We start from the raw sequence: 26,260 nt of genomic DNA, 5'->3' as shown, positions 1-26,260 counted from the left end.
TGGGAATAAAATGCAGAGAGGAGAATGTGCAAGTGACTTTGGGTCTCCAACAGGGAGAAAAGAGGAGTATAAATGGAATGATAAGAAACATGTTTAGAGAGTTTTCAGTACCAGCAGTACAGTTATTTAGCACAGAACAGTACAAATGAAGTTACTGTGTGCATTCCTTCTATTTTCAAAACATTTCCCAAGCATGTTATATGTTACTAGTTTTATTCCTATTTGTATAATGTTATTAAGGTACACAACAGTTCAGAGTTACATTGCAAAAAGAAGAGCAGATCTCTGACTCAAGAAGTGTCATACTAGAGAAAGGGGAAAGATAAAGGACAAACAGAATGTGGGATGGCTGAACAGCAAGGGAAAATGGACAGTCACATATAAACTAATGAGGAGAGCAGGAGGAATAAAGATCACAATGAAAAAAGACAGGATATGCAGAAAGAAAACATGCAAACCCATGCAAAAATAAGGGCAGACAGAGTGAGGGAAAACTGGAAGAGATGCTGGGTTTGGGGCAGGATGGGAGTGTAGTTTTGAGAAGAAGCTTCATATTCTGAACTTCTGTGAAGAATTTTGGCAGATGATTTCTGGAGAGAACAAAAAGGATGAAAGTGTGACAGGGAGAAGGCCCAAAAGAGGAAGTCTGGAGTTATTATCTTTTTTCAAACTGCAAATCTGTTGGGAACATCTCCCCGCCCCCCCCCCCCCCAATCTTTTAAACAACACTGCTTGGTTTTAGGTACTTATTGCTTAATAATAAAATCATTATTAGCATCAGGAGACATTTGTAACCCACCTTTCTCTCTAATGGGGACCCAAAGTGGTTTACATAATTTCCCTCTCTTTCATTTTATCCTCACGACAACCCTGTGAGATAGGTTAGGCTGAAAGTATGTGACTGGCTCAAGGTCACCCAGCAAGCTTCCATGGCATGGACATTTGAACATGGGTCCACCAGATACTAGTCCAACACTCATAACTGAGGCAAACAAAAACAGAAGACTGTTTCAAGAGAAAGCAATATGACTTGGCAACCAACTGTATATGAGGTGCGGGGAGTCAGGGACTCAGACAGACAGCTAATGGGTTGGGCTGGGAGAGTTAGTTGTTACACAGAATGACTGAAAAGAATGGAGGGGGGGGGGGCTTGTTTCAGTTATACCGCAAAACTCATTAGCCGGCCTTAGTTAAGTCACTACATCTCAGCAACCACCCCTTCTCTCTATTTGCAGTACAGAGATAATAATACCAACTGACCTTACCAGGCTGTTACAAGGGTTACAAAAAAAGAAAAAAGAAGTATGTGGCAGAGTTTGAACACACAGAATACTACATATGTGTGAAGTATTATATTGACTACTAAATTCATACATGCTTTTTAACATATACAACTGAAAACATGGAAGACAGCAAAACTGCAAGACATTAATTATTTTATTTATTTAGGATATTGCTATGCAAGATCTTCAGTGTCTTGCTTGTGGCACTGCACAGGTATAATAGCCAAGCATTATAATTCCTTGCCTAAAATGCATAGAAGGATATGAGATTATAAAATATCCAACATGGGATGAATAAAAATTATTGAAAATGATATTGGATTTATACCCCGCCCTTTACTCTGAATCTCAGTCTCAGAGCGGCTTACAATCTCTTCTACCTTCTTCCCCCACAACAGACACCCTGTGAGGTAGGTGGGGCCAAGAGAGCTCTCACAGAAGATGCCCTTTCAAGGACAGCTCTGTGAGAGCTATGGCTGACCCAAGGCCATTCCAGCAGCCACCCCAAGCCATTTGTGGGAGGGGTGGGGTATAAATCAACGGGGATAAATAAATAAGTGGAGGAGTGGGGAATCAAACCTGGTTCCCCCAGATAAGAGTTTGCGCACTTAACCACTACACCAAACTGGCAAGATTCAGTATAAGGCAGCTTCACATATGATGATGGGCTTTCTGTTTGCTCCAGAGATTAGGAAAAATAGATGTTCTAGAAGATGCCATCCTCCATCTCATCAGGATCATCAACAAAATTCATATGACTGATTGTGCAGGGGGTTGGACTAGATGAACCTGGAGATCCCTTCCAATTCTACAATTCTATGATTTTATGCTCACACTAGGAATAAGGCCCATTGAAGAGAAAAATACAAGCTCTAGAAAGAGGCTCTGGGCAAGTGTCCCCCCACTTGCTGTCTTCCCACCCACCCAAATAAAGTTACCACACACACTTCAAGGGGAGTTGATCTCTGCCATATGGAGAACAGTTGTAATTCTGAGAGATCTCCAGCCCTCACCTGGGGAGTGGCAACTGGTTCCCAAAGAGGAAATGGCTGGTTTGGAGGGTGCAGTGTATGGCATTGTACCTGTCTGGTCCCATCCTTCCTCAAACCCCACCCTCTCCAGGCTCCACCCCTAACCCAGAGTTGGCAACCTATCTCCTTCCCTTTTATCTGCTCTTCTAACTTCAGCTTTCCATCACCTCCCCCTTCTCTGCAGCCTTCACCTAGGGAAAGGACAGTCTCTCTCCACAGGGGACCAAAGCGACTTACATCATTTTCCTCTCCCCCTTTGGATTTGAACACCACCCTGTGAGGCAGGTTAGGTTCAAAGTCTGTGACTGGTCCAAAATCACCCAGTCAGCTTCCACAGCAAAAACCTGAGTCTGGCAAACCCTGCTCTGAAGCCCTAACTCCTATGCCCTCCTCAAACTCCACCACAGAATCCCCAGGAATATCCCACCAACCAGGAACTGGCAGCTGTAGTTAGGATAGCCCCAATGAATTCTCCCTCAGAGACCTTTCAGACCAACACTCTCTGATAATGCTATTGGTCTTAAGCATAGGACTTCAGTCTGTCTGTCTCTGTCTCACACCTTCCAACCCTCTCTGTCTCCCTCTGTATCTGGCCTGCTTGTACAGGATGCCATTCTTCCATCTGTCTCTGTCTGTTTCCCTTCCAGAAGAGGATAGGGAGGAGTCCTCAGCCAATCAAGGGAATCCTCAACCAATCAAGAGAAAGCCTTCCTTCCTCCTCCCTCTGCCAATCGTGAGAAAGCTTTCTCTATGGCTGTTTCCCTCCTCCTCCGTCCCTCAGTTCAGGAAAGGCTTTCTTTCTCACCTCTGCAAAGCAGAGCGACAGCCAGCTTAGCCTATGGGAGAGTAGGGAGAGCTTTAAACCACCGAACTGAGGTTGGTTGCCTATGCCTGACAGAAGCAGCTTGGCCAGATAGCAACAGCCATTCAGGCGGGAAAGAGGAGTGGAGAACCAATGAGTTCTCTCTCAAAGGCCAAAATTGGACTTGAAAGAGCCTTCCTCCCCTCACCTTTTACTGAGAGAACCAAGCTTGGTTGCTTTTTACTGAGAGAAGCAAGGTTAGTTGCCTAGCAGCAGCCACTGCCTAGCAGTTTCCCCAGAGGGCCAATCCTCAACTGTCCTGGGGCCAGCAGTGGGGTGGAGGAGAGCAGAGTCAGTTGATCGATGGTTTGATGGACCAATGGTTGATGCACCACAGTCTCACCCAGTCTCAACCAATGAGGGAGCTCAGTTTTGCCAAGACAAAACATATTTTTAAATGATTTTATGTCCTCAAACAACCTGAGCTCAGCAATATCTTCTGTTTCAAATAAATGTTTATCATTTAACTAGGGTTGCCATGTCTGACTCAGGAAATATCTGGGGACTTTGTGGGTGGAACCAGGAGCAAGGCTGTGACAAGCACAATTAAATTCTGAAGGGCTTGACCTGCTCTCTTTCCCATCAAATATTCATTTTTGGATTTTGCGAGACTTGGCAAATCCCAATATCTTGGATTTTCATAGTTCAGATGCAATTTATTTTCAAGAAAGAAACTAAGGGACTGCACACCTTTTTAATTCCTTTCATTCACTGAAAATAATGGAGGATGGCGGCACCTTCTTTTGGGGCTCACAGAATTAGACCCCTTGGTCCAGTCTTTCTGAAACTTAGGGAATTGTTTTGAGGAGAGTCACCAGATACTATGCTGAAAATTTGATGCTTCTACCTCAAAAAACAGCCCCCCCACTGAGCCTCAGATACCCAGATAGATTCTCCATTACACCCTATGGAGACTGGTCCCCATAGGGTATAATAGATATCGACCAGTCTCCATAGGGTATAATGGAGCGCCCAGAAGACACTTACCCCTCCTTCTGCTTTCTGATGACCCTATAATAATAATAATACTTTTTATTTATATCCCGCCCTCCCCGCACAAGCAGGCTCAGGGCGGCTCACAAGGTATAAGTGCAATACAATAAAATCATACATAGCAATAAAATCATAAATCAATTTACAAGTTACATTAAAATTAACATTAAGGTGCTATAATAAGTCTTTCATAAGTTCAGTGGGAAGAAAAAAGAAAACATATACAGCGACACTATCTTAGTTCGGTATGGGTGAAGGCTATTTTGAAGAGGTAGGTCTTACAGGCCCTGCGGAATTGGTCTAAACATCGCAGGGCCCGTACCTCCTCCGGGAGTTGATTCCACAGCAGTGGGGCCGCAATGGAGAAGGCCCGATCCCGGGTGGTCTTTAATCTGGCCTCCCTTGCCCAGGGATATTCAGCTGGTGCTTTGCAGCTGACCTCAGTGCTCTCTGGGGCTCATATGGGGAGAGACGGTCCCTCAGGTAGGCAGGCCCTCGGCCATATAGGGCTTTAAAGGTCATGACCAGCACCATGTAATGGACTCGGTAGACTACTGGCAGCCAGTGCAGTCCGCGCAGCCCTGGCTGCATGTGCTCCCATCTTAGGAGCCCCAATAGCAACCTAGCCGCCGCGTTCTGCACCAGCTGCAACCGCCGAGTTCGGCACAAGGGCAGCCCCATGTAGAGGGCGTTGCAGTAATCCAGTCTCGAGGTGACCATAGCATGAATCACCATTGCCAGGTCCCGGCGCTCCAGGAAGGGGGCCAACTGCTTTGCCCGCCGGAGATGAAAAAACGCGGACTTGGCAGTGGCCGCTATCTGTGCCTCCATTGATAATGAAGGCTCCAGAAGAACCCCCAAGCTCTTGACCCTGTGGGTCGCTTTCAGCGGCACACCGTCAAGAGCTGGCAATTGGATTTCCCTTCCCGGGGCACCGTGACCCAAGCAAAGGACCTCCATCTTCGCTGGATTCAACTTCAGCCCACTCAGCCTGAGCCAACCAGCCACGGCCTGCAATGCAAGTTCCAGGTTTTCTGGGATGCAGTCAAGTCGGCCATCCATTAATAGATAGAGCTGGGTGTCATCTGCAAATTGATGGTACCCAAGCCCAAACCTCCGAGCAATCTGGGCAAGGGGGCGCATGTAGATGTTAAACAACATCGGAGAGAGAACTGCCCCTTGTGGCACTCCACACACTAGTGGGTGCCTCCAGGACAGCTCTCCCCCAATTGCCACCCTTTGTCCCCGACCATCAAGGAAGGAGGAGAGCCACTGTAAGGCCGACCCCCTAATCCCTGTGTCGGCGAGCCAGCGGGCCAGTAACCGATGGTCGACCGTGTCGAACGCAGCCGACAGGTCTAACAACATCAGCACCGCCACGCCGCCTCGATCCAGATGCCGCTGGAGGTCATCCACCAAGGCGACCAGCACTGTCTCCGTCCCATGGCCTGAACGAAAGCCGGACTGGCAGGGGTCTAAGGCGGAAGTATCATCCAAAAAACTCTGCAGCTGTAGCGCCACTGCCCTCTCAATAACTTTACCTAAAAATGGTAAGTTCGAGACCGGTCGGTAATTCGCCTACAGTGGGAGGAGGGACTCTAAACTGGGGGATTGGCAAAAACAGGTTACTCACCTGTAATTGATGATCTTCGAGTGGTCATCTGTGCAGTCACACACGTGGGTTTTCCCGTCAGGACGAACCCTACCTCGGAGATTTTAAAAGCTAGCCTAGGCGTTATTTTTGGCGCGCGCTCCCTTCCGTCCTGGGGAGCAGGCATCCACTGCGCATGCCTGGAACGGGAGGGAGGCGCCCCACCCAGCCAGTTTCTTTCCCCGCCGCTGACATAGTAGATGAGCGGTTGTAGTGGACCAGTAGCCAGCAGCGGGGATGGTTGGGCGGGCGTGTGTGACTGCACAGATGACCACTCGAAGATCATCAATTACAGGTGAGTAACCTGTTTATCTTCTTCGTGGTCTCTGTGCAGTCCCACACATGGGTGACTGATAAACTGAACTGCACGGCGGTGGGTGCTGGCACTAGAGTAGGAGAAAAAAATTAATGCAATGTTAATGCAAATCAGTCAAACAAGTGTTGGACTCCAAGGTAAGTTGGTACTTACCGGGCCCAGGTCGTATCTTCAGTCGAAGATAGAACGCAGTACTGCCTGTCCAAAGGAAGCATCTTGCCTAGCACGAACGTCCAGAGCGTAGTGCATAGCAAAGGTCGAGGTGGAAGACCAGGCGGCAGCAGCACAGACGTCTTCCATGGAGACCCCTCTGGCAAAGGCAGATGATGTTGACAAAGCTCTTGTGGAGTGAGCTCGTAATGCAGTTGGAACTGGCTGCTTCGCGAGTTTGTAACACAGCGTTATAGCAGCAACCAACCATTTCGAAAGTCTCTGCGTAGATATCTTCTGTCCCTTATTGTGGCGTCCATAGGCCACAAAAAGTCTGGAGTCCTTTCTGAATGGTGCTGTCCTATCTATGTAATAAGCGAGTGCCCTTCTAACATCTAGGCAGTGTAGGGCTTCTTGGCCCTTATCTGTAGGACGTTGGAAGAAAGCAGGTAAAGTTGTGATCCTGTGCAAGTGAAACGTGGAGACTACCTTAGGTAAGAAGGTAGGATCTGGTCGTAGCACTACCCTATCATGATGAAAAATGGTGTAAGGTGTGTCTGCTCTAAACGCACAAATATCACTGGCTCTTTTAGCGGAGGTGAGTGCGACAAGCAGCGCCGTTTTCCACGAGAGAAGATGCAGCGGTATTGAAACCATGGGTTCGAAGGGTGGTTTCATTAGTTGACTCAATACTAACGATAAACTCCAGCTGGGGTACAGTTGTCGTGATGGTGGATGCAAGTGTAAGATTCCCTTCAAGAAGGATTTTGCAGCGGGGTGTGAAAACACAGATCGGCCCTGTATGTGAGGGTGGAAAGCTGAGATCGCTGCCAAGTGCACCTTTAAAGACGAATAAGTTAGCCCCTTTTCCGATAATGACAATGTATAGGCCAAGATTTGAGGCATAGAAGCAGATAGAGGTTTGAAGTTATGCTTGGTTGCGTAGATGGAAAATCTTTTCCATTTCATGGAATATGATTTTCTCGTTGATGGTTTTCGCGCATTTAATAGGACATTTCTCACTCCCTCAGGGAATTCTGAGAAAGTATCCTCCAAGCCGTCAAGCGAAGTCTGTCCGGGTCGTGATGAAGAACCTTGCCGTTCTGTTGTGAGAGGAGGTTCTTGGCCCGGGGGAAGTGATGGTAAGTATTGTCCGATAGGAAAAGGAGCGTTGTGAACCATGGTTGGCGCGGCCACCACGGTGTGATTAGAATGCAATTTGTATTGTCCAGTTGAATTTTCTGTATTGATCGTGTTATCAGTGGAAAAGGTGGGAAGAGAAAATGCAGCGGACCTGTCCATTTCTGGAGGAAGGCATCCCCTGCAGATTGTGGTGAGGGCGGACCTCTCATAAAAAAGAGAGCACATTGTGCATTGTCTGGTGCAGCAAACACATCTATTAACGGTGTTCCGAATTTCTGGAATACTGGTAGAAGGTACGGCCTGTGGAGTGACCACTCGTGGTCGTTGACGAGATACCTGCTTAGTGTGTCCGCTTGTGTGTTCTGGGCACCGGGGAGATGTACTGCAGTGAGATGGATCTGATGTGCGATACTCCAGTGCCAGAGATGCATTGCTCTCTTGCAAAGGCGGGTAGATGCAGTCCCTCCTTGCCTGTTTATATAAAATACCGTCGCCACGTTGTCTGACGCTATTTGAACGTGGCGGCCGTGAAGAGATGGCAGGAATGATTTAAGGCTCTGTGGACGGCTAGGAGCTCCAGGCAATTGATGTGGAGCGACTGTTCGTATGCTGTCCATTGCCCCTGGACTGAGAGGGTGTTCAGATGGGCTCCCCAGCCCCACCTTGATGCATCTGTTGTGACTAAAGCTGATGGACTTGGCCTTAAGAATGGCATGCCCATTAGGAGATGATCTCGTACTGTCCACCATTCCAGAGAGGGAAGGATGTTGTTTGGGACGGTTAGGAGGGTTTGTTGAGATTGGTGTTGGGGACGAAATGCACGGACAAACCAGATTTGTAGGGGTCTCATACGGAGTCTTGCATGTGTTAAGACCGCCGTTGTCGCTGCCATGAGTCCTAACATGCGTTGAATGATGAACGCTGTTTGTCTGGGCTGTTGCATTATTTCTGTGGCTAGGGTATGAATAGAGGCTATCCTGTCTGTTGGGAGGTAAGCCTTGTGGTCCGTGGTGCAGAGGCGAGCCCCTATGAACTGAATGTCTTGAGAGGGGATTAGATTCGATTTTTGCTGGTTGACTTGGAGACCCAGGTCGGCTAAGAGTGTAAGGGTTATAGCAATGTCTTTTTCCAGTTGTGACTTTGAAGCTCCTACAAGGAGCCAATCGTCTATGTATGGGTAAGTTGCAATTCCGCGCTGTCTGAGGGATGCAGCAACCACAGCCATACACTTTGTAAAAGTCCTGGGTGCTGTGGAGAGTCCGAACGGAAGCGCTCGAAACTGATAATGGCTGTTTCCCACGGCAAATCTCAGGAACTTTCTGTGGCATTGATGAATTGTTAGGTGAAAATAGGCATCCTGTAAATCTACCAGCGCCATCCAAGCATTCTGGGGGATTAGGGGCAGAATGGATTGAAGGGTAACCATCCTGAATTTTTTGTGGTGGATGAATTTGTTGAGAGCCCTGAGGTCCAAAATCGGGCGCTGACCTCCATCCCTTTTGGGAACTAGAAAATACCGGGAATAGAAGCCCGTCCGATGGTACTGATCTGGGACAGGTTCTATGGCCGCCTTGGCCATTAAGGTGATGAGCTCTTCTTGGAGGGTAGGGGATGGAGGGGTTGCAACAAAGTGATGTTTCGCAGGGGGTGAATGAAACTCTATTAAGTAGCCTCTTAAGATGATATTCAGGACCCATTTGTCTGTGGTGATTAACTTCCAGCTTTCGTAGAATGGTAGGAGTCTGGAAGGGTGGTGAAGTATTAGAGATGGAAAGTCAAAGAGACTGCTTGGATGAAGTTGCAGTCTTCTTAGGTGGTTGTGGTCTTTGCTGCCTTTGGTTGAAAGGCTGCTTAGGTGGAGGAGCCTTACACTTCCAGTATTCAGATTGTCAAGGAGACCTGGAGCGTTTGAATGGCATTGGCTTCCATGGTCTGGATTTGTAGCCCTGCTGCTGTTGTTGAATCACACCAAGTCTTTTTGCCCGTTTGCGGCTGTCGTCGACTGTGGTGAGTATGTCGTCTGTCGTGGCATTAAAAAGGCCTTGGCCATCAAAAGGGAGATCCTCGATTTTGAATTTAATATCGGGTTGTAGGGAGGAGGAGCGAAGCCAGGCGTGTCTTCTCAAGGCAATTGAGGCAGCCATCGCCTTGGAGGTGCATCCCACTGAGTGACGAATGGTATTTATTTGCTGTTTGGAGACTCTATTGAGCTCTTGTAGTAATGTGCATGCCTGCTTTTGAGAAGGTTCTGGCAGGGCAGAGACAAGTGTGCTTAACTGGGAGGATAGATTGTGGGAGTAAGCAGCAAAGTATGCCAAGTAATTATTGATTTTGGCGTTTGCTGTAGAGATGGAATACATCTTCCTTCCCAGAGTGTCTAATTTCCTGCCCTCCTTCTCTGGGGGTACGGGATGACGAGTCTGCTTCGATTTGGAGGAAGAGTGAACTATCATTGAATTCGGAGCCGGGTGACTAAATAGAAACTTTGACTCCGTAGCTTGAATTTTGTATAGGGATTCGATTCGTTTTGAAGTGGGGGGGATAGATGCCGGCTTGTCCCAGGCTTCTTTAATAGCATCTAGGTGTACTGGAAGCATCGGCAGAAAGGAACCAGCGGGTAGGTCTGAATGGACCAAATCGTGAACTACATCCGTGACTTTGGGCGCGTCTGATGTAAGCTTAACATTAAGAGCAGAAGCCATGTTTGCAACCAAGTCCAGATATGTCTTGGCTCCGTCGGATGGTGACAAATCTGCAGGCTTCGCAATATCTGAAGCTGGGGATCCAGGAGAGGACATCGATTGCATCGACTCCGATGATTGTGCTTCGGATTCGGCATCAGAGTTGTCAGGTACGGGTGCCTGTGGGTCCGGTCTAGTTGGACTCGTGGTCTTAGGCTTAGAAGTCGAAGTGGAAGGAGTCGGGGATGGCTGTTTCGTCGGGTGCTTACTCCGTTGAACGGGAGTTGCTTCCTTGGATTGGTCCCTGTGGTAATCGGCACGGTACCGAGAGTGGTGGTAACCGCAACATTGATGGGAGTCCATTGATGGAGACCTCGAAGTGTAGTAGCGTCTTCTCGGGGACATGGATGGAGACCGAGATCTCGGGTGGTAGTGGTAGCGGTCCCTCCCCCTGCTAGGGGATCTTTCTGGGAAACGCGTATGATGGTACCGATGTCTCTCGACGCTTGGAGATCTGGCTGGGAACCGATGAGTATCAAAGTACCGATGAGCGTCGTGTTGTCTATATTGGATGGGATTCGACATATCACGGAACGATCTGGGGTTGATGTGTTGTTGTGTCCACTGCAGTGGGTCTCGGATCTTCTCCAGCGAAGGGTCGTGTATGGATCCTTGCAATGAAGGAGATCGGGACGGAATCGGGATAACTTCTTCCGTCTGCTGTTGTGGTGATTCCGGAGGCGGCGTGGCCGATCCTTGGGTATTGGATCCGGGTGTGGACGGATGACATTGTCTGTCGGGCTCGAGGGTTTTCTGCTGCTCCGAAGATTTGTTCGGGTCGGTAGTTTTTCTCGAGTCCTTCGGGTCGGTAGGTTTTTTCGGGTCCTTCGGGTCGGTAGTTTTTTTCGAATCCTTCGGGCCCTTCGGATCGGAGTGCTTGTGTTTCTTGGTGTGCTTCCCACTTTTCATTTTAATAGGCGCGGCCGTTTGCTCTGACGTTTTCGCACCGTCGCCGGTTTTCGCGGCATCGCCGGGCTTATGCTTGCTGGGAACAATGGCCACTGAAGCTGCCGACCTTGCGCCGTCCCCTTGGGGAGTCAGAAGGGGAGGCGACTTACTTGCGGTAGAGGATTGCGACATCTCAGGGTGAAGCACAGACTCCATAAGATGACTTCTTAGTCTAGCGGCCCTGTTTTTCCGCGCCTGTTTGCCGAATTGAAGGCAATGCGCACAGGCGTCCACTTTATGGGTTTCTCCCAGGCAAAATAAACAAAGTGAATGTCCGTCTGATGTAGGGATTTTCGCTCTACAACGCGAACACCTTTTAAAGGTTATTTTACTGTCCCTTCCTTCCATACGCCCGGGGGGGGGGGTAGGGGAAGGGAGATCTGAGGTAAAAAGTAGGGAAATATATATATATATATATATATATATATATATATATATATATATATATATATATATATATATATATATATATATATATATATATATTTTAAGATATAAGAAGGAAGATGGAATAATAATGCGGAATAGAAGAAGACAGGGAAGAACGAAGGCTAGGTTCTGAGGTAAAAGAGGAGCGCAGCGAGGTAAGACTATCCCGGGCGACGGTTGGAAAGAAACTGGCTGGGTGGGGCGCCTCCCTCCCGTTCCAGGCATGCGCAGTGGATGCCTGCTCCCCAGGACGGAAGGGAGCGCGCGCCAAAAATAACGCCTAGGCTAGCTTTTAAAATCTCCGAGGTAGGGTTCGTCCTGACGGGAAAACCCACGTGTGGGACTGCACAGAGACCACGAAGAAGATCCCTACATTCAACCCAACAGCCATAGACATCTCATGCAAAAAGAGTTTTGTTTGATAACTATCATTGGCTGCTTGAAGCTTCTGGATACTTACAGCCTCATTGTAGGCATGGTTATTCAGAAGTAAATCCACCTTTCTTCAAACGTACTTGTAAATTACTGTGCCTCGAACATCTGCCTTAGCCTTCAAGCGACTGATCTCACTAATATTGTTGCAGGCAACAGAAATCTATCTCTAGTCTCTGAAGAGTGCAAAAGGCATATGGGCTGAAAAACCAAAGGTTTTGGGTTTTGTTTCCAGATTGTTTAAAGTTTCCGTTTAGTTTCAAACATCATGTTTTATTCAGAAACCAGTAAGTACACACAATTTTTAAGGATCTGTATGACCTTGGAAAACTTAAATCAATTACCCTGTTCACTCAAAGTGAGGGTCTTGGAGCCTATGCTAGGATTCATTTGCAACATCTGACTTTTAGAGGACCATGTCCAAATAAATTTATGTTTATGTACTTAATGCTTCGACATGCACAGGGTGATGGCAGTAGCCAGGGCAAATATTTTATTCTGGCAAAACCTATTCATGTTTCATGGGTGCTGCTCTAAGGCCCCCCCCGGGGGAGGAGCCAACAGGGAGTGAGAATAGCATTTTCACTTATAGAATCAATTGGGATGCTGTAAACTGATGGTTCAAATAATCTTAGGCACAAGTGCATTAGATGACTTTAATCAAGACCTTAATCAAGTCCTTGGAATCTCCTACAGAGCTATAATAAAGATTCCTGCGATTATGATTAACTGTTATTATTTTTAGGGGCATGGGAATTGCTGACAGAACGAAAGAGCTGAAAAGCCCACGTGCATGATACCACACACAGTAGGTTGGACCTCATGCATTTTTTTAAAAAAATCCTCAACCATTTTGGTGCTACAAAGCCATGCAGCAGCAACTGAAAGAACGAATACATGATACATCTACAATAACAGCAGCTTATATACAGTAAGTGGAAAGGTCCACACTGTGATGTTGCCTATTGATTAAAATTAGCTTACGCTCATAATGAGCTCTAAACTGGCCTAAAGGTCATTAGGAAGGCACATATATGGGATCAGAACTGGAAAGTCCTCTTCCTGAGCAGTCAGCCATTGAACCACATCTATCCAAGGCAGCCATCTCTGGGACAGGAATAGTGAGACAGAATTGTCTACATTATGAAGATGCACAAGAGCTACAGAGTCCAGTTGTGGCAGGGGATGATTGGTTCGGCCCCACAAGGGGGTACAGACAGCACGATGCGTGCCTAACTTTTAAAAAGAAAATCCCAGGTACAGTACAATCCCTTTCCTAAACATCTAGGTTTATGAGAAAGTGACACAAAGCAGGGACACAAGAGCAGGATCAGAATAACAATTGATAACAGCATTATCTTTTCTGAAAAGCCTCTCATCACGTGTTTTTTCACAGATGACTTTTACTTAATCATTAAGCACCATGTTTACATACAGCCATGACTGCTTATTAAGTACCAAGTAAATACAAAAGGAATAAAGGCGTACAGTTTAGTAGAACTGAGAATACGTGCTGTTCTGTGGCAGTTCGGTATTTCAAACCAGCAGGCATTTATCAGCAAGTACTTGAATACTAAATTTCTGAACTTAATTAGAAGTAAGTAATCCACTATCAGAGGGTCATTAAAGCAGGGGCTGCCCAACAATTTCCAGATATTGTACAATATCAAGAACATGATGCCAGCCAGTAATTAGTACTGCAAACTGCAATGGAACAGTGGAAAACTGAATACATTAACTGCTCCAAAACAAAACTGTGACATTTCACCTTTTCCAGCTTTCTATGGAAAACTATACAAAAAAACATGCTTTACAACTGACCTGCTATATTAGGCAACTACAGTTCTCTTGTACTGGCACATTTCAAACCTCCAGAACTAAAGAACCTCTAGTTTTAAATGAGCTTAACAAGCAATTACTTCACAGTAATTTCAGCTTGCTATGCTTACCTGTAACCCAGAAAAAAGAGGTGTTTATAGTTGATCCTGTCATTACTACCAATTTTGATCAGTCACAAGAAATGCACCACGTAGAAACAAATGCTAATAGAAGTAGGTTCTGAATGTTTTTTGCTGCCCATAATTGGATTTGTAAAGTAATCTGGGCGGAGCCACTAAAAGCCTATTTTTCTCTTCAGGCTACATTAATATCCCCATGTAAGGCAGATAATTATCTCATGTACTGACTTCTTGTGTCTGTTCTATATTTTAAAAGGATTTAAATACAAACTGTAACAAACTTAGGTAACAATTTTTTTTCCTTTTGTTAAAACATTGTCAATGAAAAGATATTTGTATTTCAGTACCTTTGGATACTGAACTAGCATACTTTTTGAAATCTTTACATAGCAAGTTAATAATGAATACTTTAATAGTTAACATTCATTGATATATGTAATTGTATATATGTTCAGAAGCTCATTTTCAATCACATCAATTAGATCACTGTGTCCGTTGTCTCTGTTAAGGTTTCACTTGCTCATGTTACTTCTTCAAGATTTTACTTGCTCATGTAGCTTTTCCAGCATAAGACACTGGTAGATATAACTAAATTAACAACCCTGTATTCAAAATAACTACTTATCTTTATATTTAAAATCTCTTTATTTAAAATAACTACTGCCACTAGCATGTGAAAAAGCAAAGCTGTAAAAAACACTTTGGGCAATTTATCAAAATATGCACAGTACATGAAACAGGCTATATATACTAGTCACCGAATGGACTGTTACACAATGTTTTATTCTGACACCAGATATCTGTCATGGCCTAACCACTTTTCAACACAGTAACCTATATTCACAGAATTTCATAGCTGCAGGTATTTATTCTATTTATGCAAGCAAGAAGGTTCCAGAGGCAACTTTGCCTGAAGCTTAAGCTGCAACCTAATTAAGCCTGGAAAATAATGTGTCAGCTAAGGTCTTTGATTAGCCAGTGAAGACACTGGGCTCATAATTGTTAGGCTGAATTGTTGACTCCTTCCAGACCTATCCATTTGGTTGTATTCACAGACACTTAATGGTGAAATCAGAAATACTTAAAAATACTGAATGATTCTTTCTTCTTCTATGATCTTTAAGCCATAAACAAAGTAAAATATACATTTCTGTTTCTAAACAATGGAGTGTTTTTGAATGATGCACATAAAACAGTCCAGCAGCACTATCAATGGATACAGCAGAGGTCCTACTATAAGTCAGCTGTTGCCCTGTTCAGCATGAAATGTGCTAAATATGCCATTTAGGCGGTAAAATGAGTACCGAGCTTGCTGGGGGGAAAGTGTAGATGATTGGGGAAGGCAATGGCAAACCACCCCTTAAAAAGTCTGCCATGAAAACTTTGTGAAAGCAACGTCACCCCAGAGTTGGAAACGACTGGTGCTTGCACAGGGGACTACCTTTACCTTTTTAACTGACCTGGAGAGCCCAGGCTAGTCCTTTCTTTGTGTTGTGTGTGTGTGCGCACATGTGTGCACCTGGAAATCATGGCAACCTCTGATGACTGACCCGTACTGGAGGCCTAGAGGATATTCAGAAAGGGTGTTCAGAGAGGCAATGGGTATCCTTATTCCATCTGCTTGGCCTCCCTTGCTGTGATGCCATCTTATTTTATTATTACATCCTTGGCCCATAGCTGTATTGATTGTAGAATGTTCCCAATGGAAACTGCCACCTATGGTGTTGTGATGGACTCAGGAATTTAGCCTGAGAAGCTGGAGACCAGGCTTACAGTGATTAGCAATGAAAAGTAGCAAAATGAGAAACTCTGCAGAGAACACCTCAGGGGTGTTTTAGTTCTATCTGGGGAGTCTTTGAGATAAGTCTTCAGAGAAAGAATCTGAAGTGAAGACTGGGGGCTTGGGCCAGTCAGTTGTGAGAACTGGATAAGGAGCTGAGAACAGCCAGTGAGACTGAGTTCCTTGTGGGAGACAGAGCTAGGTTGAGCTTCTGTCTGAGAGAGAGTATGATGCCAGAAGGGGGCAAAACCAGGCACCTTCTGTGAAGGAAACTCTGAGGGAGATTTTGCCACCACATCAGGCAATCTCCTGTGTACAAACTGAGATCACACAAAAACCCACAGAAGGGTGGACTGGATTCTGGTGGTCAGCAGGGTTACCCAAGACTCAGATCAGAAAACTAGCTTGGGGCTGAGATGCACAGTAGTGAGGGGCTGGAATTAGACCTCAGGGGTGCAAGTCCTGGAAGTTAGCTAGTGGTGTGTCTGTGAGGGATAATAAACTGGCACCAGTCAGGAGTTCTCTATGTATGCGTGGAAAGAGTGGCTGTCAGTTTGTTATTTTTATTATTTGAATAGCCAGAGAACATGGCTATTTTGATCTGAACTGAAGAGCATTCTTAGTGCCCAGAAGGTACTGCCTGACAAAGAATTCTGTAGAATTCTGAAGCCTGCCTGTTAGTTGTTTTAAAGATCTTCTGCCAGTGATATATATTTTCTTTAGATTTTACTTCAGCCTAACAAATTCTCTGTATTTAATATTTGGGGGGGTTTTTTCCATCCGTCTGCTACCAACTGATTTGCCTTTTCATATTGAACAGTTCTAATCAATATAATTTTGATCCCTCTCCCTTGCCTGTTATCCAATAAATCTGTTTTGTGGTTTTTGAATTTAAAACCGTCTGGTGCCTATATTTTTTAGAGGTCTGACAGGCTTTCTGAGTGTGTGCATGAGAAACTGAGGGAAAGTGACTGGGGAAAAATTCATAGTGGTCGCCCTTCCAAGCAGGTACTGACTGCTCCCTCACAGGTGTATATTACTGCTTTGGTTTTATTGTACTTGTTATGGTTGTAGTTTGTCAGTTTTAATTGTTTTAACCTATGTTGTTATCTTCCCTGAGCCCGTTCATGGGAAAGGGTGAAATATAAGTTAAAATAAAATAGCTGAATAAATCCTACCCCTGTACCTGACACCACATCTCTCTGCAAAAGGGACTCTGGCCTGACTCATGTCACAGATAAAAGAAATATGGCCCCAACTCTTGCTTCTAAATTTGGGGGCTGGCTCCCAGAGCTAAAGAAAAAATTTTGAAGCTTCATATATTGAATTTACATACAAGTGAATTCTCCAGATAAATACATTCTCAGCTGTAGTGCCCATACTGTGAAATCCCTGTGAACTGTACCTAGTGACCTCAACAGAATTCTCCCAACAACAAAAAAAGGCATTTGTCAAGGGTTTAGTGGAATACGCTGCTTACATTTGCTTGCAGACTCTATCTAGTGCTGCTACAGACCTGGGTATCAACTTTAGTGTGCAAGCACACTTCTTCAGATAAACAACTGTGAGTCTAATTCTTCAGAGAGCCTTGAGTGATAGACTGTTCAAGAGACCTGATTGGTTAGCATCATCTGAACAGAGAAAGACTTCTGAACTGGATGCTAAGGAGAACTGAGTCTGATTTCTGCCCTAGCTGAAATGAGCAGAGTACTGACAGTGTCTGAATTCAGCTTAGCTAAAAGCAGTTAACACAGATGGAGTACCGGGGGAAAGTTAGCAAGACAGTTTGAGAAGTTAGGTGAAGACTCCATTCAAGCCAAAGAAAGAGATCAGGAGTGGCCAAACTGTGGCTCGGCAGTCACATATGGCTCTTTTATACATATTGGGTGGCTCTCGAAGCCCCTACCATTCACTGGCCAGCTTGGAGAAGGCATTCTCTATTTAAATTACTTCACCAAGCCAGCCAGCAGCTTGCAGAATGCATTTAAAGTTAAAGTTGCTTTCTTTCCACCTCTCCCTCCTCTCATCTATTTGATCTGCCGGCCTGCCTTCCAGCTCTCAAACATCTGATGTTCATGTCTTGTGGCTCTCAAATATATGACATTTATTCTACATGGCTCTTATGTTAAGCAAGTTTGGCCACCATTGGGATAGATCATCTTCTAGATCTTCTAGTGAAAAGAGAATTTTTCTACCCAGTTAAACAGGGACTTAACTCTAAAGAGTGCAGAGATTCCTGTTCTGGTGTGGTTAGAAACTGCCTTTAGAGTAAGAGTTAGTTAAAAATTCAAGATGAGTACTGGTGTTTCAAGAGAAGGGGGTTGGGCACGTGAAAGGGTGAACCAGAATTCTGGAAACTAAAAGAGTCAGAGAATACTCAAAGACAACAGAAATATACGAGTATACTCAAAGTATACTCAAAGAAAGTACACCCTCATTGGTCTAAAACATAAGAACTAAAGTCTGGGTACCTATTAGTCTAAAACATAAGAACTAAAGTCTGGACCTGGGTATATGTGGCGTGCCCCAAGGGGCAGTTCTCTCCCCAATGTCATTTAACATCCACCTGCGCCCCCTTGCCCAAATTATCCAGAGGCATGGGTTGGGATGCCATCAGTATGCAGTTTATACCCAGCTCTATCAGTTGGTGGGTGACCGGTCTGACTGTATCCTGGAAAATCTGCCCCAGGCTTCACAAGCTGTGGCAGGATGGCTAAGGCTGAATCTGACAAAGATGGAGATCCTATATCTAAGTCAGGGGTCCCCAACCCCCGGTCCGTGGCCTGTTAGCAACCGGGCCATGAGTTGTATAATTATTTCATTATATATTACAATGCAGAAATAATGATAATAAGACGACATTAGATGTATATTATGCCCTCCACTCCGAATCTCAGAGTGGCTAACAATCTCCTTTACCTTCCTCCCCCGCAACAAACGCCCTGTGAGGTGAGTGGGGCTGAGAGAGCTCTCCCCAGAAGGACAACTCTGCAAGAGCTATGGAAGACCCAAGGCCATTCGAGCAGCTGCAAGTGGAGGAGTGGAGAATCAAACCTGGTTCCCCCAGATAAGAGTCCACACACTTAACCACCAAACCAACTAATAGAATAAAGTGCACAACTGTATCATCCCATAACCATCCCACCCCCAGTCCGTGGAAAAACTAGCTTCCACAAAACCGGTCTCTGGTGTCACAAAGGTTGGGGACTGCCGATCTAAATCATGGTGGCCCAGGAGTGGAGTTTCCACTACTGGCTTTCGATGGGGCGCCGCTTACATTGGCGTCAAAAGTTAAGAGCTTTGGGGTACTCTTTAACAATGGAGGCCCAGGTAACAGCCACTGCCAAATCTGCCTTTTACCACTTTCAGCTGATAAGTCAGTTGGTTCTCTTCCTCAAACACAACAACTTGGTGACAGTGATCCATGCTACTGTCACCTCGAGATTGGATTACTGTAATGCCCTCTACATGAGACTGTTCTTGTCTCAAACCCAGAAGCTTCAACTGGTGCAGAATGCTGCGGCCAGACTGCTACTGGGGCTTCCCTTGCAGAAGCACATTCAGCATGTGCTGAAAGCACTGCACTGGTTACCCATTGCATACCGGATTCATTTCATGGTGCTGGTTCTTACCTTTAAAGCCCTAAATGGCCAGGGACCTGCATACCTTTGGGACTGCCTTTCCCCACATATTCCTCAGAGAGTACTACGGTTAGGGTTTCAAAACCTGCTTTCAATCCTTGACCTTAAGGAGGCCAGGCTGAAGATGATCAGAGCCAGGGCCTTCTCTGCTACAGCTCCATTCTGGTGGAATGAGCTTCCTGATAGCTAAGATCAGAGACTGCAACACTGAATGAAGTAACCTGAACCACCTGGAAGCACAGACCTGATCCTATGATTTTTATGGAACATCCGGATGTAACAATTGAAGATGCAAAACATGTACGGAATGGATATGCAGCTATCTGCCATCATTAAATATACCATAATTTTAATACTGTTATAGCACCTGTATTATTTTTAATGTTTTAATGTATTATTGTCTATATTTGTTTTAATTGGCTTTATGTAATGTCTTATTGGTATGTAACCCACCCTGAGACTGCTTAAGAGGGGCCGACAGGATATAAGTCTAATAAATAAATTTAATAGGAGGGGATAGGTTCCCAGTCAGTCTGAGCTAGGCTTGAATGGGGAGCGGCAAGTTCCCAACCCTAAGTCTGACTGAGTGTAAGATGCTGGTTCATTCCACGGTACTGTGCAGCCATGTTCTCTCTCTTTTGTTTCTGATGTTCAGCTTGGAATACTGCTTCCAGTCAGGGGGCCTTCCCTAGCCATGACTGACCTGAAAAGCTCTACAACAGATATACATAGAATCTGTAGGGACTACAGGAATGACATCCTGCCTCTGTACAGGCAAGACAAAATATGATTGATCTACCAAAAAAACTCACTTGATAAACTCTATCTCCTCCAGTTCAGGAGTAGTAATAATACAGAAACATCATAACTTGTTCTATTAGCTAATGCTAATAGAAAGGGGTGGGGGGAGACTGGATCTATACCGTGACCATAACTTTGGAGTCTCAGAGCAGCTTACAATCTCCTTTCTCTTCCCCTCCCTACAACAGACATCCTGTGAGATAGACAGGGTTGAGAGAGCTCTTTTGAGAACTGCTCTTGAAAGAACAGCTCTGAGAGAACATGTGACTGACCCAAAGTCATTCAGCAGGTGCATGCGGAGGAGTGGGGAATCCCACCTGGTTCTCCCAGATTAGAGTCCACGTTTCTAACCACTACACCAAACCTCTAGCACAATACAAAATTTATGCAGTAACCACTGGTCTCAACCCAGGGACAGACACTTGCCAATGATTATACTCCAAATAACTCATTTTCCTTATGTACTGCAATAGTGTTATGCTATGGCACTGTCAAAACACCAGGAGAGAAGGCCAAACTAGATAGTATTAAAGTATAATGTACAAATCAAACACACAGAAGTGGCAAGAAATCCTGCAGTCTCCTCTGACAGCAGCAACCGCTTGCACAGAGTAGATATGTTAAAGTGAGAACAGCCAGCTATATACAGATATACACTGCAACATGAAATATATAAAATCCTGTTATTTCTCTTAAGAATGAACAATTAGTATACCTTAATTATGATAACCAACACCAAAAATTAACTGCCTCACTCATTTGCATATTCCTTTGCTACTTCACACAAATCATCCATAGAGGATTTTACAGAAATTGATGATGAGAAAAGAAGAGGAAGAAAATTACTTCAAAGACAATTCTAAGCACTTGGTTTGCTTGAATGTATTACCTTAGGATTAATTACCCACAAGCCTGGTGCTCAATTTTTGTAGCTGGGATATCCGCCTGCAAGAAGCAAGTTGTTCACTCTAAGAATGAAGACTCAATGGAACAGTACAAAAGAAAAATAATTAACCTCATTGCAGCATGCAAGATAAATGCTTTTTGTTTTTTATTTAGTTTATGGAAAATGTTAATATAGGCAAATAATGGAAATTTGAAATAGAAACCAAAAGTAGACATATATCTTTTTTTACAAAAGAAAACTGAGTAAACTGACCACTATTTTAAAAATGCCTAAAAATGGTAAAAAGTGAGTTAAATAAGCAAAATATATGCTATCAAACATACAACCCCCCTAGAACAAATGCAGATCTCCATGTATTTCCAGTACAAAATGAGGATGAAGCATGAAAAGTAATTATGCAATGAAGTCACACATGCTTTCTCAAGAGATACAATCTCAAGACATATCTGCTTAGTTGACTGAGCACAATAAGTCATTGCTGTTAAGTGATACAAATGCAGCCATTATTATATGGGTTAATTAAGTGGATCCTATGGTGAATTTCACCATATAAAAGTTTGCCATTGATGTAGCAACCAAAACTGAGTAGAATTAAGTCCCAATTATTTCAAAGAAAAAGCAAATACACATTTAAAATTTTCCCTATCGAAATCAATCATATGTTGAAGTTTAGTTCCCCAATGGTGAAAGACAAAAACTAAACTTTTGATTTATAAATATAACAACTTTCCATTAGACATTAGTGAAAGACGTAAAAGCACAGAAACCATTGACATTACAGAAAAACCATAAACAAATATTCAGTACTGAAAAATCATCCTGAGCCACTGGCCTTATGAAGGTCAATTTCCTTGAAAAACTGAAATACCTGAACAAAAATGTGATTTGTATCTGTTTCAAACCATCTAAATTTTCAAACGGTTCATATTAACTATTGATGCTTTATAGTTGTTGTATATGTTGTAGATTTGTGTAAACTGCCTTGAGGATAAAGTGGAGCATATATTTGTAATTAAATAAATAAAACTTCAAGCAGTTTTTAGAATATTTCAGATTGCTAGAAGAACAGATAACTAGTAACACCAGAGAATATCCCTGAAAGTACCCATAACACAATACCACTTGCTACCTGTTACACAATTTTAGGTAGCTGCAGGATATGATCATGAAAAAATCAAAAGCTTTATGGCTTTTTACAAGATTGCGAATTTTTTATTTTTCTAACTATACTCTTGAGACTATCAACAGTAGTAGATAAATTTATTCTCTAGAGCCTAGAGAATAATAGAATGCATTTTATTTACACAATATACTGCACATCAATGGATATTTCCACCAGCAAGGCAAAACAATATTTTTTGCATCCTGATGGAAAGCACAGCTTTTAAATTTGCTCTTACAAGTGGCTTACTGAGTATGTAGGCTGTCCTGCACTACAGAGGCCAGCTGAATACGGTAACCCCTTTTGCATTCATATGGGCATAATCCAGGATCAAAGCTCTTTGAAATATATTCCGGGACATTTGTGCTGAAAGTTGCTGAGAAAGGCTGCACTTCCCATTCTGAATCTGTACTTACAGATATTATTGCTCAACTCTCTTCACAAGTCACAGCTTTAAAAAAAATATATAAAAGCAAAAAAAAAAAAAAACCACCCTGCAAACTCTGTTCAGTAGGATAAGCATAGACCTCATCATCATCAAAGGTTCCTCTCTCAAAACAAGAGACTGGTATCACTTTAAAGATTAATAAAATTTGTAGCTGGGTATAAGATTTCCTGTGTCACTTGTCACTTCTTCAGAAGCCCTCACTTTTTCAGAAGAGAGCAGTGCCTCACGAAAGCTCATACTCTGCCACAAATTGTGTTAGTCTTTAAGGTTTTACTGACCTCTTGTTCTTTTCTACTGCTGCAAAGACCTGGGTCTCTTTCAAAACCGCCTTCAGGTCGCGGGGTGAGCTCTCTCCAGTCATAAATTTCTTCTCATTCCAGCACATAATTGCGAGGGGAGGGAGGAGAATGGTTTTGGGGTAATCCTTTAATTCGCCCCCCCTATCTGCCTTTGTTTGGGAAAGGTCATTTGGCCAAGGATGGAGCAAAGCCCATTTACCAATAAAACAGAGGGCTACACATGCTGTTTCCTGGCCTACAAGCCAACGGGGCGGCCGAGCGAAAAACCCATGCTGTGCACATCTACCACCACGGGAAGCACTGGGGAAAGGCCCTTAAATGTGTGGGATCTTGTCGAGCTACAAAGGCGACGTGGGACACATGGCCCTTAACTCCGAAGAGAGAGACGGGTGGGAGAGGCTTGGAGGAGAGCTCCAGTGAGTCGTGAGGGCTGGTCAGAGCTAGGCATGCGCGGCGCTGGATGAACTGGGAAGCGCCGAGGCTAAAAGGGACAAAGATGCTGCTGGCTGGCTACCGATGGCGAGAGAAAGAAGCCCACTGAGGCGCCGGAGACTAACCCACCTCGTCACTCTCGCCTCCTAAAGGCTCGTCTGCCGCTTCTGCGCCTCCTCTCTGGGCCGGGTCCAGCCGGCATTGGGAGAAGGCCTGAGGGAGAGGTGGACCCGCCCCGCCCTCTGCGCGGTGGTTGGAAGATGTGAGAGAAAGAAAGAGCAAGCGGCGGACACTGCAGGCGGTAGAGGAAAGCCCGGAATGCGCCTGCGCGGCGTAAATAGCCAAGCTGTGACTTCGGCTTGCTGCTAAGGCGGCAGCTGGCGGGAATTAAGAAAGGCGGGCTGCTGTGATGGGGGAGGGGTGTGTGCTTCTCCTCCGTATGAGGGTGTTGCGGTCGACGGTTTGATTAAATTCTTGGGCCGCCTTGACGTATATCATAATTTTATAGTTGCATAAATATCCTGGTCTAAAAGCCACTTCGTCAGAATCAATGTTAGGGGGAGTCAGTAGGATCACCTTTAACTCGGGGCTAGGGCATGAGAGAAGAAGGGCGGAGAACACCACACCGAGAGAACGATGCTTATTGGATTTGACGAAGCTGGTCCTGAGTTATGCTGAAACAAAATACTGTCTTTTTGTTTTCAGCTTTAAAGTGATGATAGACTTCTGCTTATTTTTGCTTCAGTTAACCGTGCAAGTTTTGCGCAGTGACTCCAGTCTAAGCCCATTAAAATCAATTGGTCTCTCGAGACTGAAGTCACGATAAGAGGGCCATTTCTCTGGAATGTGTTCGTTGTGGTAGGAGTGTCCTTCCCTTTCTACGCCGATACCTTGGTGACAAAAATCCCCCTGAAAATGCTGGTCAGTCTCACCTCATTGCTCTGCAGCTGCCCCAAGATGTTTTTAATCTCTGGGGGTCCCTTGAGCCGAGCACAGTACCGTCATTCAAGAGCACAAGGGGCTATACTACCGGGAAGACAAAAGACAGCACTTTCCCTGGCCGTGGCAGCGCATTGTTCCCAGCCCCACCCCCAACGAACGGGTCAAAGGAGGGAGGGAGCAGGATGACATCGGACCACACCATGCGCGGAGGTCTTGCAGGGACACAGGGACTGAATGTCTCTATTGTGCCCCTGCAACGCCAACCACCGCAGGAGATGCGGGAAGAAGGACACAGATGCCTTTGTTGTATGGATTACAATAAGTGGATCTGACTTTGTGCTATGCCTCTTGGCCCAAAGTACAGCCAACTAAGCATTGCGTGCAGATGTGCGGAAGGGCTTTTTTCTAACCGCTGCGGAGAGGGTGTGGGGACTTTGAAGCAGAGAAGTAGCAGAGGGATGATTTACAGCTCTTTGCAGTTGCTTCTTCACTCTTAAATCTATCATCTTGAGTGTAGTTATAGGATCCTTCTGAACTCATTGACTTCAATGGATTTAGAAGGATGTAACTGTTTGGGATTGTCCAAGCTACCACCCCACCCAGTTGCAAATGTGTATTTGCCAGGACAAACAACTGTTTTAAAATGGAGGGGCTCCAGAGTGCTGTGAGAAAAGGATTAAGCAATCTTACCTGTTCCTCTGCTTCTCTGCCTCAAATGATAGTGACATGTTAGAAGGGCCAGATCTGACATCTGGGAATTTTGTGGGGCTGGGCCATATGTGTCATAAAATATAATGTGAGGTTGTGGACATATAAACTTTATATACGACACAGACAAACACAATTAAAGATATTGTTTTAACTTAAAATACAAATATGCTTAAAACTCCTGCAATATTTTGTTTAAAATGTTAAGGTAGGGAAATAGTGGGATTTGGCAGTGCAATTTTTAAAATAAAACATCAAGAAAAAGCACAAGGATCACAGCAGAAAATAAAAACATAAAATGTTCTGAGCCTGGGAAAACAATGAAATGGCATTAAGAGCTTCCCCCTCCCAGTCTACTCAGATTGGCAATGGCTATCCAGTGTAATATTCCCCTTTGGCTGTAGGTTCCCAGGTTAGAGTACTCACTAGGTCAGGTCCACTGATCTGAGATAAGCTGGCTCAAAGCACCAACCCCTTATTTGCAAGGACACAACTACAGGAAGCCTGAGCTTCAGCCGTCTATATAGGAATTTGAAACACATTGCAGCACAGACAAAGATGCAAGGAAAACGTGGAATGGATCTTCCATCAAGGTCCCTGGGCTGTATCTATCTGTGCACAGAGACCTTAATGGAAAATCCACTTCACATTCTTCTCACAGCTTTGATGAAGAGTCCATTCCATGTTTTCCTTGCAGCTTTGTTTGTGCTGCAGCCTGCAAAGACAATACAAAAAAGAAGACTGCAGAAAAATGGGTAAGTATACAATGAAAGAAGTGGTCTAATTACTAATCACGTAACCTGTAATATTTATCAATCAATCCAGTTTCATCATAGTATACTCAGTACACAGAAGCTATATAACAAACTTCCAATAAAATGCTTATTTTTAATAAAGTGTGTCAAAGTCTCTAAGCATTTCAATCTGTAGTGACAAAAATGGAAACTGTCCATCTTAGACCATCCAACATTGTTTGCCAGCTAACAATATGCTAATTTGTACATTTCAAGTAAACTTCCTCATGGAGGAGAAAAGGTAGCCCACCATTACTCACCACTTCCATAAAGGAAGAATTATTGTGCTTGGTGTTTGGATTAATCCTTTTTAAAAGTGGCAAGTGCAAATTCTTAAAATGTTATGTAATTATTGTAATATGCTTAGTATTTTTGAATATTAATATTTTGTACATACAGGCTGGAACTT

General features: G+C 44.5%; 1 protein-coding gene across 3 annotated transcripts in view; it reads right to left on the bottom strand.

Annotated features, from left to right (window-relative positions):
• PTPDC1 (protein tyrosine phosphatase domain containing 1) overlaps positions 1–23,661 on the bottom strand; it is a 76,413-nt gene extending 52,752 nt beyond the window's left edge. For 2 of the 3 annotated variants that reach the window (XM_060239826.1, XM_060239827.1), the window contains exon 1: positions 23,537–23,661. The gene's annotated coding sequence lies outside the window, so the exon portion shown is untranslated. Of the gene's footprint in view, positions 1–13,928; positions 13,951–23,536 lie in introns of those variants that run through there. The other variant, XM_060239825.1, reaches the window with a different exon arrangement.
• Between the last annotated feature and the right edge of the window lie 2,599 nt (positions 23,662–26,260).

This window comes from Heteronotia binoei, chromosome 5, assembly GCF_032191835.1.
Source record: "Heteronotia binoei isolate CCM8104 ecotype False Entrance Well chromosome 5, APGP_CSIRO_Hbin_v1, whole genome shotgun sequence".
In the NCBI taxonomy this organism is placed as follows: Eukaryota; Metazoa; Chordata; class Lepidosauria; order Squamata; family Gekkonidae; genus Heteronotia; species Heteronotia binoei.
The sequence above is the reverse complement of the archived record's forward strand: the minus strand, read 5'-3'. Positions and strand labels throughout refer to the sequence as shown.